Raw genomic sequence first — 17,523 nt, forward strand, 5'->3', positions numbered from 1 at the left:
TTAAGGAGAAAATACTTGACCGGTGTATTAAGGCAGTAATTAAAGAGCAAAATATGTCATTTCGGCCCGTCATCATGCGGATTCGAGCCGCTATTCTCATAAGAATAAGATAAGGAGCCTTAATTCGAAATTCCAGAGAAGACAAAAACAATAACCATCATTGGCTCCCATAGTTCAACCTTCGGCAGCGTAACGAAGCAGCACGTGAAAAAAGACCATAATATACGTCGGTGCAGCACTTGCGTACATATGATCCTTCACTGACTCAAAATAAGTTTAACAATCTCAGCCGAAAACGCATTACGCAATACGTTCCAGAGCACTGGATGCTTGCACTCGTAATGCAAGGAACACTTGTAGAACAGATAAGCGCGAGCGGCTAGAGAGACGAAAGAAGCTGGCATGAAAAAACTGCATTGAGGGATGTGTCCCGTAGACAGGGGAGGGGGGAGTACAATGGGCAATTGTGTGCAAGACGGGAGGAAAAAGGTGGGCAGACGTGAGGAAGATTCTTTCGCCGTGCAGTAGCAGTTCCAACGTTTCCCCTCAAAGTGGCCTAAAACTCACACATTATTGCTGGCTTACCCTGTAGGTGTATCAAGCACGAGTTCGGTTTCTGTCGAGGCTTCCCCGAAGAGACGCTACCTTTTTCTGTGTAGGCTTTGGTGGAGCATGTCGTTCACCGACGCCTACGCGTTCCGCATGCATAGGGATGCACATAGGCCGCAGCCAGTGACCGCTGCAGGAAAAGATATGTCACATTCTGGGCCTGTGCCCGCCGTCCTGTGAGTGCAAAGAAGGTCACTACTTGGACAAGAGGCCCCTGTCGGAATAAATAATTCTACATCATCGACAGTACTTATCATCAGTACTTATCATCAGTCCCACCGTTGGGAAACAAACTGACGTTCTTCGATTTCCCAGAAGAGGTTCTACATTTCCTGAGCCATTCGTCCTCCCCCTTAATTATAATGGGTGATGTAAATATAAACATGTTGTCGGATGACATATCATTCAGACAGCTTGCTGGTCTAATCAATTCGTCCATGTGCATAAACTTAATCTCGGAACCCACCAGGCTCACGGCGCAAACGGCGACATTACTTAATGTATGCATAACCAGTATACGCCCAATTGACTGTTCTGCGGGGCTGTTATCCGCTAAGTGATCGGCTGCCTGTATTTTGTTTAATTCCTCACACGCATAAACGAGGGTATGGAGGGAAAAAAAAGCTACGTTTTCACGCAGTATCATTAGTAAATTTCCGTTCCCTGATTCTATCAACAGACTGGTCATGTGTATTTGAAAAACAAGATACAAATGCGGCATACGAGTTGTGTTTTTTTAATGATTAACTCTTACGACCAAGCGTTTTCGTTGAAATTCTGCAATCAGAGGAGTAGGAAAATGAGAAAACCTGGGATAAATGCTGCTTTGTTAAAAACAATAACACGAAAAACAAAATGTATCACTTGTTTGTAAAATGCCGGAATGGGCAACTGTTGACTGATTTCAAAAATTACACAAATAAGACCACCGCTGATTTAAAGCAAGCAAAAATTAGGTAGTATGAACGGTTATTTACTAAAATAAAACAAGAACCGTAGGAAAGTTTGGAATTAAGTCAGAGACTTCTACGAAAAGACAAAATACCGAGATAAACATAAAGACAGCCACTGGTGTATTGACCGACAGAAAAGCAGCAGCTTCTTTGAATGGATATTTCGTTTCCAGTACCGAGCATCCCGACGGGGGGGAACCCATAGCCCCACCTGTAGTGAGCAAATTCAGTCTAACTAAGCGATACTTTCACCTGTTACACCTGCTGATGTTGTGCAACTACTGCTTAAAGTAAAAAACAACGTCTCTGCTGGGGATGACGATGTTAAACCAGTACCACTGAAATATATTACCGATATAATTGCACATGTATGTATTGCATAGTTCACATCATAAACAGAATATTTGAAATCGGTATCTTTCCAAATCTTCTAAAGATAGCCCGAGTATGTCCAATTTACAATGGATGTGATAAACACTTAATGACAAACTACCGGCCGATATCTGTTTTACCTGTCCTAATAAGGGTGTTCGAGAGTGCCCTGAATTGTAGGTTGCAAAACTTTTTCACTAAATATAACGTAATTAGTGACATGCAATATGGTTTCCAAAAAATAAATCTTGTGAAGCAGCTCTTTTTAATATCAAACATAAGACAATAACAACTATGAAAAATAGAATGTACATATTGGGTTTATTTGTAGACATCAGGAAAGCCTTTGATTCAGTATGCAACAATTTATTAATTAGCAAATTGGGAACAGTATGGTGTACGAGGTATCGTACTCGAAATTTTATGACATTACTTAACAAATCGTTATCAATATGTCAGCATAAATAATGATGTTTCATCGCTTCTCAGCATCCCTTCAGTAAAGTTCAATCGTATCCGTATCGCACGCGGAAATCATAGCGGGTGTTCCACAAGAATCAATGCTTGGACCTCTTTTGTTCATAATTTATATTAAGGACCTGTGTGACGTCCCCGAGTCTCCTCAATTAGTTATGTATGCAGACGATACTAAGATGTTCTTCACAGCTGCTACTATAACAGAGCTCGAATGGAAAGTTAATAATTACCTGATGTAACTCTCTTGCTGGTTACAACAGAACAAGTTACAAATGAATTATTCTAAAACAAAATATATCATCTTTGCCCCTACTAGTAAACCACGCAACTGCAATATAGTTATTCTTTTCGATGATGGGATGATAGAACAGGTAAAATATCAGAAATTTCTCGGAGTGTGGTTCCAGGAAGATTTCGCCTGGAACAAGCATGTCGGCAAAATTGCTGTGGAACTAAGTAGAACTGTCGGTTGCTTATATAGACTGAGCACTCTGGTTCCTCCACAGTTGCAACATTCCTTGTACTACGCACTTTCTTATTCTCGATTAACCTATTGCATAATAATTTGGGCCACTACTTCGCAAAAAATTATAATAAACTGATAGTACTGCAAAAAAGAGTCTCACGTGCATTCGAGGGATAGCGGGGCCTTGTACAAAACTTTAGAACCAAGCAATCCTTTAAAAAAAGATTCTATGTTAAAGGCAAACCAGGTCTACTATTACAAGTTGATGCAATACATTAAACAAAACAAATTACAGCATATCCTGAATGTACCCGCCAATCTGCACCTGAGCTTACAGCAACATTGCATGAGAACACCTAAAATAAGAACCAATTACGGAAAACAACTTGTCAGTTACCAGGCACCTACACTGCTAAATCGCACACGTGATTTTGTTAACGAAATCATGGAAGGGCCGAATAAATCATATATTTTCTCATTGCGAACAATACTGAGTTTGTCTGACTAGAACCGTAGTATAAAATGTCAGTCTTTCGTTTGTTTTCGGGTTATAATTGTAGTTCGAAACAAAATGTACCTAAAGTGTATTTCTTTCTTGAAGACATGTTGTTTTCTTTTTTTCTTTTTTTTACGAAAATTTTCTCCGCTTCGCAACTACATCTTGTATCCAACACTCCAGTTGATTTCGGTATGTCTATATGATTTCTATGCTGCGTGCGGCTTGCGTGCGGAATTGTTGTAGGAACAGAGGCCCTCGTCAGGCCACACGGCCTCGGATTCTTCGGGCTATTTTACTTTGCTCTTTCGTGCGCTGAGAAAGCGCGGCTTTGTATTCATCAGCCTGAATTGCTTGCGGTCGTCTGAGTCTGAGTTTGCGGAGCTCTCCGCTGAACATATTTCAACAAAAAAAAAATGACGACCATTCCACTCTGTGAAGATGGAATGGCAACGAAAGCTGACGACAGTCAAACCTCTCAAACGAAAAGCAAAATGCTTTCGCTGCCATTCCATCTTCACAGAGTGGAATGGCTGTCATTTCGTGCGTTGCGAGTCTGGCGTCGTTGCTCGGTCAGAGGTGCCCAAGCTAGTGATTGTCGTTTTCGTTCAGCATCGCGGGAACGTTCTTCGTCGGTGTTCGTTTCGCACCGGCGCCGTTTACATTCTCGTTGTTGTTCCCTCCTGCGCTCCTCGTACGCATGTTGTTCTTCGGGTGTGCGAACTATACGTGTCCACCCCATCGATAACGCAGCTGTTTTTAGCGCCAATACCTCTCCTGCTTATATACTGCGATAACGTTGACCTCACGCTATTGTTCACGGCGAGCGTTCTAATCTGTTCCGCATATTGACACCTGCGCCGGTACGCTGCACCCATAATGTTTGTTAGAAATCGCTAAGTCCGTTTCTATTGCCAGACACCAAAAAAACTACGGAAGGTTAGTCATATACAGCTTTCGCTGTAAAAGTGAGCGCGTTTTGCTTTTAGAACATATTAAAATCATGAAATAAAAACCAGCATGCCGTTTTTTGAAATTTATCTTTATACCTGCACAAAATAATCCAAACCCTATAGCATAGCATTCCTTTACTATAGCGGGGCACGCGCAGTCGTGTACAGCGGTTACGACTTTCTACTGCTGATCGCAAGGTCCCAGATTCCATTCCTGGCTACGGCGGTCGCATATAGACGGGGGCGAAATGCTAAAAGGCTCGTGTACCATGCTTTGGGTGCATGTCGAAGAACCCCACAAGGTCAAAATTAATCCGGAGCTCTGCACAACGGCGTCCATTGTAACCCACCGTGCAGTTTCGAGACGTGCTTAAACAACACAATTCAATTCAGCTCAACTCAATTCAACTTTTATTTAGAACGCACGTTAAGGAGGCCCGGGAGGTTATCCATAGCACGTTACTGCGGCGTCTCTCACTGCCCAGAGCCGCCATTTTGTAGTGATGCCTTTATCGATGCTATTCCTTTTCGCGCTTTTTCAGTGGTCAGAGCGACGTTCCGCTAGCGTTATCAGTGGGATCAGCCGCCGGTGAACGGTGGATGATAAGAGCGGCATAGAATCGAGCGGAAGGCATCGCTGCAAAATCGCGGTCCAGCAGGTGTTGTTCTGGGTGTAATAAAGCCTATTAATCTGACCTAGACCTGCACGACGAAACAAAAGTGAAAATTCTGTTCTTGCACTGTAATAATAACATTTGGGGTTTTACGTGCCAAAACCACTTTCTGATTATGAGGCACGCCGTAGTGGAGGACTCCGGAAATTTTGACCACCTGGGGTTCTTTAACGAGCACCTAAATCTAAGCACACGGGTGTTTTCGCATTTCGCCCCCATCGAAATGCGGCCGCCATGGCCGGGATTCGATCCCGCGACCTCGTGCTCAGCAGCCCAACACCATAGCCACTGAGCAACCACGGCGGGTGTTCTTGCACTGTCAACCATCTTTGAAAACGCAACAGGGTTCGCATTCTCAGAGCACTTGGTACGCCACAGCGGGCAGTTAGGTTCAAAGGTACAGGCGCCAGCCAATGATGACCGCGAGCATACTTTATTTAGCGAAGGCCATCCACCAATGAAACGTATTTCATACGAGCAGACAGCGAATGCAAGAGGGCTAGATGTAGGATGTATTTAGAAAACTTGACGTTCACAAATCACAAATTCTATACCTCGATTGTTCGTAAATTCACCACTTCGTCATCCTGACTGGCATGCACTGGTTTTAACTAAGCGTTCTAGTGCACAAACTCCTTCGTAGACGCGGCCTTCTGGGCCCATATTGTCGAACCTCCTCACCGAATTCTCAGAGCTTTTTTTTTTCTTTTGCTAAGAACTGTTTCCCAGATGCCGGCCGTTTTCGCTAATGATATGTCCAACATCACGATGAGTTGGCAGCTGCTCTTACGAACAATTGGAACGCAAGACCTTCTTGTGAACACGGCCCCCCACGCGTAAATGTCGTACCCGATTCGCCATCACCGCGACAATCATCCTGTTTTCACGCAAATCGCTATCATGCACTCGTAGGCGCCCGAATACTGGCCAGTGAGCAAACGCACTTGTGTTAAAGGTTTTTCGAATGCGGGAGCCGCAGTCTGCGACTACGAATGTGGCGTACTTCACATGCAGTGCCACTTGTTTGTTGAAGTATGTCAACCATGCAGCGTATTTGCTGAGCACTCGCTATATATATATATCGTACAGCCTCATCACAGTTGTCTAGAACGCACGAGCAGTACGTGCACTTCCGATTGCGTTTCTTTGTTCAGTCTGGTCGAGAGGGACTTTGATTCTTGGCATACGCCGCCAAATGCCAAAATAAAGTGGAAATAAAGTGTATTCTGATTCTGAAACAACCAAGCAACTGACATTTGCGCTTCCGGCCTGCAACGATGAAAGTCGAAGCGGTGAACGATTGGTCACACGCGACGATAACCGATCGCCGTCACTGCGCTGACTGGTGATAGTGACGGAGGGAGTAATAAAGGATGTATAGAGAGGCAGGGTAGTTTTGGTTGGCTACTCTGCACGGGGGGGGATAGAAAAACAAACAGAGATGAGCACAAATAACATAAACGGCGTAAACAATCCTGAAATAGCAGCGGTAGCAGGCAGCATCATCAGAGTCTGTTACGTAGGCCTGTCGACCTCAGGAACTTTATCAACGCAAAATTAGCTTTCTGCGCGGAGTTCCTCGGTGATGGAGCACTTGGCGTACGTAAAGTGGGTCAGCTCATAAGGTGGAAATACCAAAACCAATGGAAGGCGACGCGCAGAAGCAGCGGCACCCTGCTCACTCAGTAGCGCCTGCTGAGGAGTAGCAGACTGACCCACACTGTCTCGAGCCAGTGCCCTTCTCCGCTAAACAATGCAAACGCGCACAATATGTAGTCCAGCGCTACAGTACTCTAGACAATCGTGGCGGGAGCTGTGCAGAGGGTCATCAGTGCTGCGAGCTATTAAGCAATATCTTTACGTTAGCTTAACGTTAATTTGATCCTTTACTCCTGCGTACCCGCACATTAAAAATCACGGCCCGTGTTTACAATGTTTTTTTGTTCGTAAGTGCTTTTGTAATAATATGTCCACAATCATGATTGTCTGGAATTTTCTCTTACGATTCCATGCGCTAGGTCTTAGTGAGTACGAGCCAGTGCCCGTATCCACAAAAACCCCGTACGCTAGAATCGTTCATAAGTGAAGAATTCAACCAATCCTGATGCCAGACACATTATTATTGGATTTAGTCAGCCAATGGCAAAGACTAGTTAGGAAAGAGGAACTTTGTGAATTCGAGCCCAGCGCTCACACTCACATACATTCTGTTATACAAGAGTGTTTACTCATTGGTGAGCATTCGGGCATCCGCTATTCACAATAACCACCAGCATGACAACTGAACGACAGTCGCGTCGATGACCAATCGCAGACGGCAATTACGCAAGGGTATTTTTGTGAATACGGGCACATATCGTAATTGGTTCACTTAGTCACGTGTAGTATTTGTAAGTGACAAATAACAGGCTCCCTGGATAAATCGCATCGTAGCGCGCATTCAGCGCGCCATGAGTGTCTGCGGTAACGTGCGTAATTGCGTGCGCACCAGCCCCAGAGCCAGGCTGCATACCACGGCGAGTTTCAACGTCATGGGCGCGCTCGCCCTGACCCACGTGCCTTCGTATTGAATCCCCCTCGAATGCTTCGAGCTCGCCATCGTCAAGAGCGAGAACGCGTGGCGGCGCTAGAGAGCAGAGCCGGCTGTATGCGAGGCAGCAGCTGAAGTCTCCGATCGCTCGCTCAGCAACGATCCGCAGCGTCGGCTGACCCAATTTCGCGTGACGACCCCGAACAGCCGGCTACCCGATCTCATCGACATCGGCCAAACGGAGCAGAATAGCGAAAGGGAGACTCTCGCCAGGTTGCGGGGATGCGATTCTCCCCAATTTAAAGAACAACCAAATAATTCACGGCGCCTGCACTTGCCCTTGCTCGCTATATGTACGGGGGCTCAATTTTCATCATTCGCCTGACTCCTCTCACAGTGAAATCGCGGCTGCATCGTAAGTCGAACGGAAAGCGAACGGCGGCCGTGGGTGCTGAAATGCAGCTAAACAGCGAGTATGCTGATCATTCGGTGGTGAACGTTCGAACGGAAGAGAAAAGCTACGAAATGCAGGCACACCATCAAAGGCCCGGCCCCTGCTGGTAGCCGGAACACGCAGGGCGCATATACAGTCCAGCATCTCGTGCGCGTCGTTTTTGTCCTTCCCGGAGAACTCGCTTTCTAGCAGCCGGCCACACTTGTAGTAGCTCGTCATAGTAACTCTACTCCGTATACCTTTACATTAGAAAATGACTCGTCAAAGAAACCAAAATCAGCCGAAGTTGGGAGGTGATTCGCCGCGCATTCGTGCGCATCTGAGGCCAAATCCACAAAGCTTTTCGTTTTCAAGCGCACCTTGCCATTGGCCGGCCACCTTCGCTAATAATATGTCTATCGTCAGGATTGGCTCGAATTTTCTCTTACGAACTATTTATTCGCTTCTCCCGTGAACGAACTATCAGAAGCAGCCGTTGGACACGCTGCCGCACTTCAGCGGCGAGCACAGATGAAATACTGTTTGAGAGCGACAGGCACATACTCCGTACCTTCGCTATGGTTTCCATCGCAGTGGCAGAGGACCTATGCAAACGTTCACCTGGCGGAATAAGGTTGTATCGTACAGTCGCGAGCAAACGTCTAGGAACCACAGATGTCGCGAAAACAATTTTTTTATTCCTTCACAGCCTGTAGGCACATAGCCGCAAACGAAGTCGAACAGCACGCGTCTGCATGCGTTTTCGACCAATGCAAGGCACTGACTGAATTCCCGGTTGCGCGGCTGTGTCATAAGGATTTTTTTCTTTTTTTCTGATGCCGTGGGCTCTAAACATTTTCCCTCGAAAATAGATTACACCATTGGGAGTTTAATGCAATTTACTGGACGATTTCGTTCCGGCGCACAGGAAAGACACGAAATGCACGAATTCAAGGCAGGTAGCCTTCAAGATTAACAGTACGGATGCCACCTGTAGCACCCATGCCGCCTTGTTTTTTCTTTTTCTTCTAGGCACTCCTTCTTCAGTTCACAGTACAACAAATTCGTTGCTAATGTACAGAATCACTAATGATGTCTCACATTTAATGATTTACAGTTGTGGATAGTGCGTGTTAAAACATTTGCGTTGTTTAAGTAACACCTCACTCTCACCACTCAAGTAACGACAGCAACATGTCGGAAATGGAAGCTGTCGCATCCGTATATTTTACTTATATTTAAGTTGCATGTGAGGGCGTGCGCCTTTGTCTGTGTACATGTGTGCCTGTGTGCGCACCCGGGCGTAAGTGAACTCTCCTTAGACCCTTCCGAATATAGTTCATGTAGACCTCATTTTACTTACTCGCGTATCCCCAGGGTCTGCGAGGAGTTTCAAGTTTGCACACAGCTGCTATGTACAATATCACATAGTATCTAGTCTAGTTACCATCGTATGTTAATTTAGAAACAACATGAAAAGCGCGGAACGTAGGGCAATTTTTATATAATGTCACAACAGTGAATGTTGCAATTAGTTGCTCAAAAATGCTGTTAGAATATCAATAAAGGCAACGAAAAACGTTTATATATATATATATATATATATATATATATATATATATATATATATATATATATATATATATATATATATATATATATATATATATATATATATATTGTTGTCCGAGTTCCACCGAATGCCTGATGTTTGGGGTCTGTGCGTAGGTTTGGAGGCGCAAAGGCCGCAAATCCTATATAGATGGAATGTGGGTGCTAAATAACACGTCATGTTTATCTAGCTGACATAATTAATTTAATTTTATATGCAGACCAAAGAACCAATATCTATATATAGCGTTCACCCCCGCAAAAGGGAGGCGTGTTTTTCCAAAATTAGCCAGTAAAAGAATGACGTCACTTATTATTCTACACCATCTTTCACCTTTGAGTACATTTGTTCCCAGACAACTGAAATAAAGCAATGAACAGCAATTTAGGCATTTTGATTGGTCTTAACGGATGGTGAAGAAAACAACACGTTATGCACCTCGCTTATTTTTGTGCTTCTGAGTGTGAAACAAGTACATGACGTCCCGAGATTAACAGCGTTCAGTTCGTTTTTATTCTAGCAGCATTTCTGAAATGCAATGCAAATTACTGAAGCTAATAATGGACGCAAGATGAGCTGGTAATGAATATGTTTCAACACGACTAGTCAATAACAGTGCCTTTTATATTGAATTGTGATCACAAACGCTACGATTACTGCGAGGTTTCTCACTGTGACAGAAAACAGTTGATGCTAACAAGCCAGGCCATTGGCTGTATTACATACTAGCGGAGTTACCGGAGCATTTCCTTGTATTTAACAAATACCTAAAGGGAAATATTACCAGTAGCATATCTATCGTCATCGGCATGCCCAACATGCATTCTCTAAATATTGTCTGCAAAATAATGGCGATCAATTCAAATGAACTGCTCACGGCTAGTATTCAACTGACGGCATTAAACGCGTGGTATTTCTTTACCAGAAGCATACAGTGCGCAGAGAGAAAGGCAGAGACAAGCAATACCAGCATCCACGCGCAAGGCGACCGATAGAATAGTGCGCCGAATGTAACGGCGCTACTTGTGGTGGGATCGCACGAGTCCAAATACTCTGTTGCCGCGGCTCGTAGTACACGGACCGCGATACGTTCGCGGTGCGGGAACTGCCGGCACTGAAGCTCGCCTGTCGTGCTACGGTTCTCGTGCAGACGTGAGCTCGCTCCGCGGCGGCGGGACCTGCTTGGAGAAGGCTGCGAACGCCGGGCAGCCTTGCCCAGACAGACCGCCGACAAAGGACCGGCTCCTCGCCCGTCGTCACTGCCTCCGAGAACAGCTGCTGGCGCAGCGCAGCGGGGCCCGAGCGCTGGGTCCGCCTGCTAAGCCTGACACGATCCGGCTGCCGGTAAGACAGAGCCATCGACGAGAGGACGCATCTCTCTTCGACTCCGGGCGATTGCCGCGACAGGCTTTTTGCGCGCTCCGCCATCGCTGCCACGACCGCGTCGCCGCCGGCCGAGCGCACCGCGAGAGAAAAAAAAAGCCTTCCGCACGAGGAGCACGGAACGAAGATGAGCTCACGTTGTTGCTTCCGAGGAGCCGTCAGTCACTGAAGCCGCACGAGTGCCGCTCGGCGACGACCTCGGCCGAGCTGGGCAGGTGTCACACCGCGGCTGAGTTGCTGCGCGGCTCGCACGGTGGCCCGTCGCGAGACCAGTGGCCGGTCCGTCGCTGACGACGTCGAGGACTTCGCGGCGAGCCGGAAGTTTCACTGAGGCCTCAGTGGGGCCAGAGAAAGCTGGGTGCGCGAGCGAAAGGTGCTGCCGAATTCGGAAGTGACGTCGCGGAGGGGCTCCGAGATCGCATGCGCGGACCAGAGCTGCTGCGCCGATCGATGGCGCGCGGCCCGCTGCTCGTCGGGCCCATCGCGACCTGGCACTTGGCGCCTGTCAACTGTGTGCTGCGGTCGGCATTGCGAAATCAATGCCGCTCTGGCGTTTCGGTCGTGGGCAACGCGCGTCCCTCCAAATCATGCAGCGCCAGTCGCTAACCACGCGCACCACCGCCACCGGCCTGCGCCGCGGTCACCAAGCTCTCCAGCTGATGTGTCAATATGTTTCCGGTTCCCGGCGCCGTACTCGTGGGCCGCTCCAGTTAGTCGCGGACACGACGACTGCCCCGCGTTAACTTGACCCTCTGATTTCCTAGAGATACCGGGCATAAAATCAATGCGCAGTCCACCACATTGAATACAGAGTCACCTGTTGAGTCGAATGCGGCGCGTCGGCGCTGTTCGGATCACATGTGAGACATGAACAAAAAAGAAAGCTCTTTTCCGCTTCTGTCTAAAGCAGTCGCGAAGAAACTCAAGTCTTGGTGAAATATCTGGAAATAACCATGCTAGTAAGTAATCACGGGCCTGGACAAAAAAAAGGAACGCTTGACCGCGCTTGTGGCTTGAAATTTCTGCACTGGTAAAGCTTCGATTTCGGCACTTAAGCAGTTTGATTATTTCCTCTTGTGTGCGAGCTTATACGACTGCTAAAGAAGAAAACGTTGCCATGTCGTACGACGTCTCTCGTACGCTCGTACAACGTCATCTCGTACGCTTATACGACTGCAAAAGAAGAAAACGTTGCCATCTCGTAGCGAATCGCCACTTTTGACCACAGCTGAGGAGTGATTATGAAGTGTTTCAACGTTCCAGTGTTCAGAGGCAGATTTAGAGGCTAGGCTGTGGGTGCGTCGGCGCTTACACACACTCTACTCCGTTCCACACATAGCAGTCAACACTGTGAAGGCTAGAGAGACTTCTTGCAGTGGCTTCGTTCGCACTTGGATATAGCTCGATGTTTTTTGACCGCTATTGTGCGCAACTGTTCTTTATATGGTCTCAGTATTGAATGAAACAAGTATTAATCCTTAGAAACAAACACACTGTGGTATACGGTTGCTAGTGCATTGTATTAGATCGTTTTTATTTATGTTGTTCTTTTCTGGTTTTTTTATTTGCAACCCGTCGCGAGGAGCCTCACGTGCATGCTCGCGCGAGCGAACCCTGATGGCGCGCAGCGAATCACAGACGGAACGCATGGAGTGACAACCTTTTTGGGCCGAACTTCTTGCTTAGCTTCCACAGCGTAGACTGCTATGTATGGAATGGACTATAGAAGTGCACGACCTTGTGTAACTAGCAGAAGTTGAACTGTAAGATGTCATTGAGCTCTGAGAGATCATTCTAGTTTTCTCACAAATAAAACTGTAAGTCTAAAGGACAGTTGTTTTCTCGGAAGGAGAACGACAAGCTATCCCAGATACTGCCGTTTTTCTGCTTCCACGAAGGTTCGCCATTCGCTACAGCTCTTACCGCGATTCAGAGACAAGTGTGAACTTCGCTTTGAACCAAGCATGGCCGCAAGATGGGACGTTTTTATCGAGCGGCCGTGGGACCATAGCTGTGCCTTACGGTGCCTGGTTAGGAGGGACGTAACGACAGCTGCACCACCTGAATACCACAAACATACCTCCCGTAGGGTAGAAATGTCTCACCACGTTCCGTGAAGTAGCTTCGGCAGGAGGCAAGGTGCGAGCAAGGCACGCTCAATACACCCGCCCTTCCTCCTTCCTATTGGGGGCTGCTGGACGCATCGAAGACTATAGTGTCGCATGCTGCACCATATACTACATCCACCAGGGCCGGATAAGAAACGGGGTTTGAAATTGCGGTTGCGGATTGGGGTAATTCTCCGCGTCTTGTTGAATGGAGCCCCCTTTTCCTACTCTGGTGAAGTGAAGTTTATTTTCATTTTCCAAAAGGAAGAATCCGGGGCAAAAGGATGGCAAGCTTCACGGGAGCGCTGCTCCTATATAGTTTGGTACAGTGCAAAAGTGTATACGACGTGTCCTATAATAATACACTGCAACAGCAGGTAAAGGCAGCAAGCATTACGTTTAGCTCACACCAGGGTCCTGGTGATACGTTATAGACAGGTTCATCAAGTGACACATACATTGCAAACAGGAGGCTACATTACTATATTTAAACGAAAGTACAAAAGTTGAAAACCAATAATCGTAAGAGTCAACACATGAACTGCACCATGTTGGTAAAAGAGACACCATGCATACTATATAAGCCCGCCTTGTGACTTGGACGACGTGATTGTGAATGGTGCCAACGTGAAGAAACATGTATGTCCCACTAAGAGCGTGCCGCTCTACAGGGATCAACGCAAGAGAAAGTTTAAATTTGAGCGACGCAGAGCGAATCGAACCCACGTCACAAGGGTTCCTCCCGTACAGCAACCCGACGCATTTGTCCCGCAGTTGTACGAGTTTTGCGTCGCTCTCCAAAGGATGTAAAGAACGGTAAGCAGCGGGTGCTAAGAATAGCACTCACCGCCGTTGACATATGCGGCCCAAGTTGGCCTAGGCTATGGTCAGAGCTTGAGCTTCGCCCATGTTCGCCAAAGCCAAGGTCACACCGATTGAACTTTACTCATCGGTCATGTTGGTGAAATGGTTCGCACGATGGCTTCAGTTCGAAGCAGTGTCACTTTTTTTTCTTGTCTTTGTCGCTGGTAGTGCGTCAGCCTTCTTTGGGTACTTCACGTACTTTCCTGGAGCCGTCGATTTATGTATATATGTTTGTGTGTAACCGTCTTTCTGCATTTGTGCCGCTCTTCCGCGAACCCGTCTCACGCCGCAAAGGCTCGCTGTAGAAGCGGGGCAGGGTAAGCGCTGTTCAAAGCAGCCATTTGACGCCGACGGAGCACTGGCTATGTGGCGCTCGGTCTGCGTTGGTCTTCAATGAACCTCTTTGATGTCAACTCTCAGTGGGCAATAATTACGGAAATATGTTCTCCCAATACGGACCAATAGGCACGTGAAGCACAGGGAACAGAAATGTTGTGCAAGCGTTATGTACTTGCGCCAGAACCCTGAGTACTGAGCAAGTGCGTTTCATAAAAGGTAGCTCACTCCTTACGTAAAACAGTGGTTCTCAAATGTTCTGAATGATTGAGGCGGTGTTAAAGGATAAATTTGAACAGCGACTCACGAAAGCTCCCGCAAAGCGTCGAGGTGTCCCTCTGGAAAAGTCCTTTTCTTCAGTAGTGTTTCGCCATTTCATGCCAGATGGCGCTCATTGCGTTTACTTGTATCTCAAATATTAGACGCACCAGTGTGCAGCGTGACTCATTCGATTTTTTACAGAAACGGCAGAGAAGAAAGTCGGGTCACCACATGGAGACAACGTAGCTGAAAGGGTTATACGGGTGTCCCAGCTAACTTTACCCAAAGCTTTAAAGTATGCGAATGCCACGTAGCTGGACAGAACCAAGGTAATGTTGTTTGCCGTCGCTTGAATATACTCGAATTATTTTTTTTAATTCCGCCTAATTAGTCGTAATTAATTAATGAACTTCTCAAATATTATAATCATATTAAAAGTATCAATGAGAGAATTGTAGAGCGACATGAAAAACTCCCGATACAACTTTCTGCAGCTCAATACGTGCTACATAAAAGTGTTTTTCTGAGCATGAAAGGAGCCCGCGAATAGACGCAAAGTGCCTCGAGTGGCCAGTCGCACGGCAATTTTGCGTGCATAAAGGAGCGTTTTCTTTAAAAAAGTAAGTGGAACAACAGCGGATTTTTGGGGCAAGTCTCATGGCGCATGTCTCCAAACTGGCGTCATTCTGGAAACTAATTCGAGGTGGATACGCCTTGCAAATTCTCCGCCTACAATTCGTAAATTGCAATATCTGCCGTAATGTAGTTAATTCTAAATATAATTAGTGGACTTTCGTTAATTAGTTGAATCTCTGTTTCTATTTCTCGTGCAAGTAATATCCGCCTCTGAATAATCCAGCTCAAGGACTAGAATTATGTTATCTGCAACAGGGTATCTTTTAAAAATTCCATAAAACTTAAGAACTATCACCCTGTATAACGAATCGGCGTAGACATATAGCCATCTGTAATACCACCGCAGATGCACCGGTAAGCAGTTCTGCTCTCTTCGGAATGAAGCAATGACAAACGCTATCACAAACGCTACCTAATGTCCGCACTGAAACAAATGTCCGCCTTCAAACGCATCATTCCTATATTAACCCAGTTTGATCTACCTGGTTCTTTCTCCCGTTTTAAAGTGAATAGCATTTTCTGTATTTTTGGTCCCGTTTTTGTACTCGAGCTTCCTCCGCTAAGGGCACCTGCTCTCGCGCAGGTGAGTTGCGGGATGCGTTCGTGCTTTTTTAGAGGCGCGTGCTGTCACACCACAGCTTCGCAGCGTAAGGAGGTTGTGGTCTCTCACACATCACTGTTCGGTGCGCACGTTCCCGAATCGTGCACTGCCGAAGGACCACCGCGGCTTCGAGCACTACGAGCCTCGATGCATGCAGGGCTCCGCACTTGCTCCGGCCTGCTCCGTGTGCCGACACTCTGCTACACGCGTGAGACCAGCCGGTCCCGACCATAGCGGAAGGCGAGCCAGCGCACGTAGCAAGGGAGGCCCTAGGCGAAGGTCTCAGGAAGGAACATGCCATTTATTAGCGCGACAGCCTTAAGCGCCCCGTGTCAGAGAAAACCCGGCATCGGCGTCTGGCGTCGACCACCGCTTCTGCAAAAGTAACTTCGAACCGCACATACCCAACCACGCAGACCCTCCATGTAGCGCAAGGAAGTTACTGAATTAATTGAATTTCTCGAAGTAAAATACATCAGAAAAATCGTAAAATACAACTTGCACACAACCTACAGATATGATAGCGTCGGATTGTAATTTCAATATACGAGAAAGCATTATTTTCTTACGCGGAAACTCAAAACACAAACCCTTTTTCCAGCGTTTTTACCATTCATAGAGCGGTCATGGCCTCCGAGATTTGCGCGCGCCGGCGCGCGTGTATCCCAAAAGCCTTAAAGCGGCGCGTCCAGTTCCTTGCAACACCTCCTGATGGCACTCGCCTCCGCCGCATCGCGGTTCCCACGCAAGAGGCCGCGTTTCTACCAGAAAGCTCACCTTCGTGCATAGCGTCCGCCATCAGCGTTTCCCGGTAAACATTACGATTAGATAAGCTGTAGTTGCTGGGAAGTGTGATAAGCGGTTGGGGATCTTTGAATGTTATCGCGTTCCACTCTTAAAAGCGAAGCTTAGGCGGCCTTCACATTTTTAGGCTGCGCGCTGTTACAACACAAGTTTAACCATACAACTGAAACGGAATGTAATTGCTATACAAAAGCATGGCCAAATGGTCGCCGGTGGGCACTAACGGCGCACCGCGACAGAGAATAACAAAGAACAAAGAATCCCGTCTAGAGAGGTCGTCTATTCTTCGGTCAGCGCCTGCCATCACCACGACAGAGAAAATGAAAAGAGAAACTAGCAGACGAACCGACGGGGGCACGACGGGAAGGCGCTGCCTCGGGACAGCGAGACGACGGAAGAGTGCGCGCGCCCGTCGAGGTAGGGTCCCCGATGATCCGAAGTAACCATTGAGCGGCGGCGGACAAAGGAGCCGCCGCCGGCAGAGAGGAACACGCATACGTACTCACCTTCCCATGTTCGGATGTGGTCTCTCCTCTCAAGGCCCCGTCTAGCGAGCGCGCACCCAGAGCACACGCAAGCGAGGGTCCAAATCCGGCCAAGCAGTCAGCCAATGGGAGAAGCCTGTTGACACACGCGTGGGCGGAATGACAGCCCAGTGACAGTGTCTTATGACCCGCTACCATCCCGTCCAGGCAGAGAGGCAAGGGACATGGAGTTCTCGGAAACGTAACGCAACGGCGTCGCCCAACTATTGCGAGCGCTCAAAGCCCCACAAGGTTTATACGTGTAGGTTCAGATGCCATGTGTTTAGTTGTGACACTGTGCGCGTTTCTGTACGCCACCTGGGTTCATGGTTGCGGGTCGCGTTCGTTTCCGAAGTTGGCTGCGCGTCTGTGTCCAAGATGCACCGCTACGTCTTGCCGGCTCACCACAGCTTCGCTTAGACAGACTCCCG

General features: G+C 47.3%; 1 protein-coding gene across 1 annotated transcript in view; it reads right to left on the reverse strand.

Moving 5' to 3' along the window:
- The window catches only part of LOC142558347 (putative G-protein coupled receptor CG31760), a 230,400-nt gene extending 219,090 nt beyond the window's left edge, over window positions 1-11,310 (reverse strand). The window contains exon 1 of the mRNA XM_075670494.1: window positions 11,096-11,310. The gene's annotated coding sequence lies outside the window, so the exon portion shown is untranslated. The remainder of the gene's footprint in view (window positions 1-11,095) is intronic.
- Between the last annotated feature and the right edge of the window lie 6,213 nt (window positions 11,311-17,523).

Source organism: Dermacentor variabilis, chromosome 1 (assembly GCF_050947875.1).
Source record: "Dermacentor variabilis isolate Ectoservices chromosome 1, ASM5094787v1, whole genome shotgun sequence".
Lineage (NCBI taxonomy): Eukaryota > Metazoa > Arthropoda > Arachnida > Ixodida > Ixodidae > Dermacentor > Dermacentor variabilis.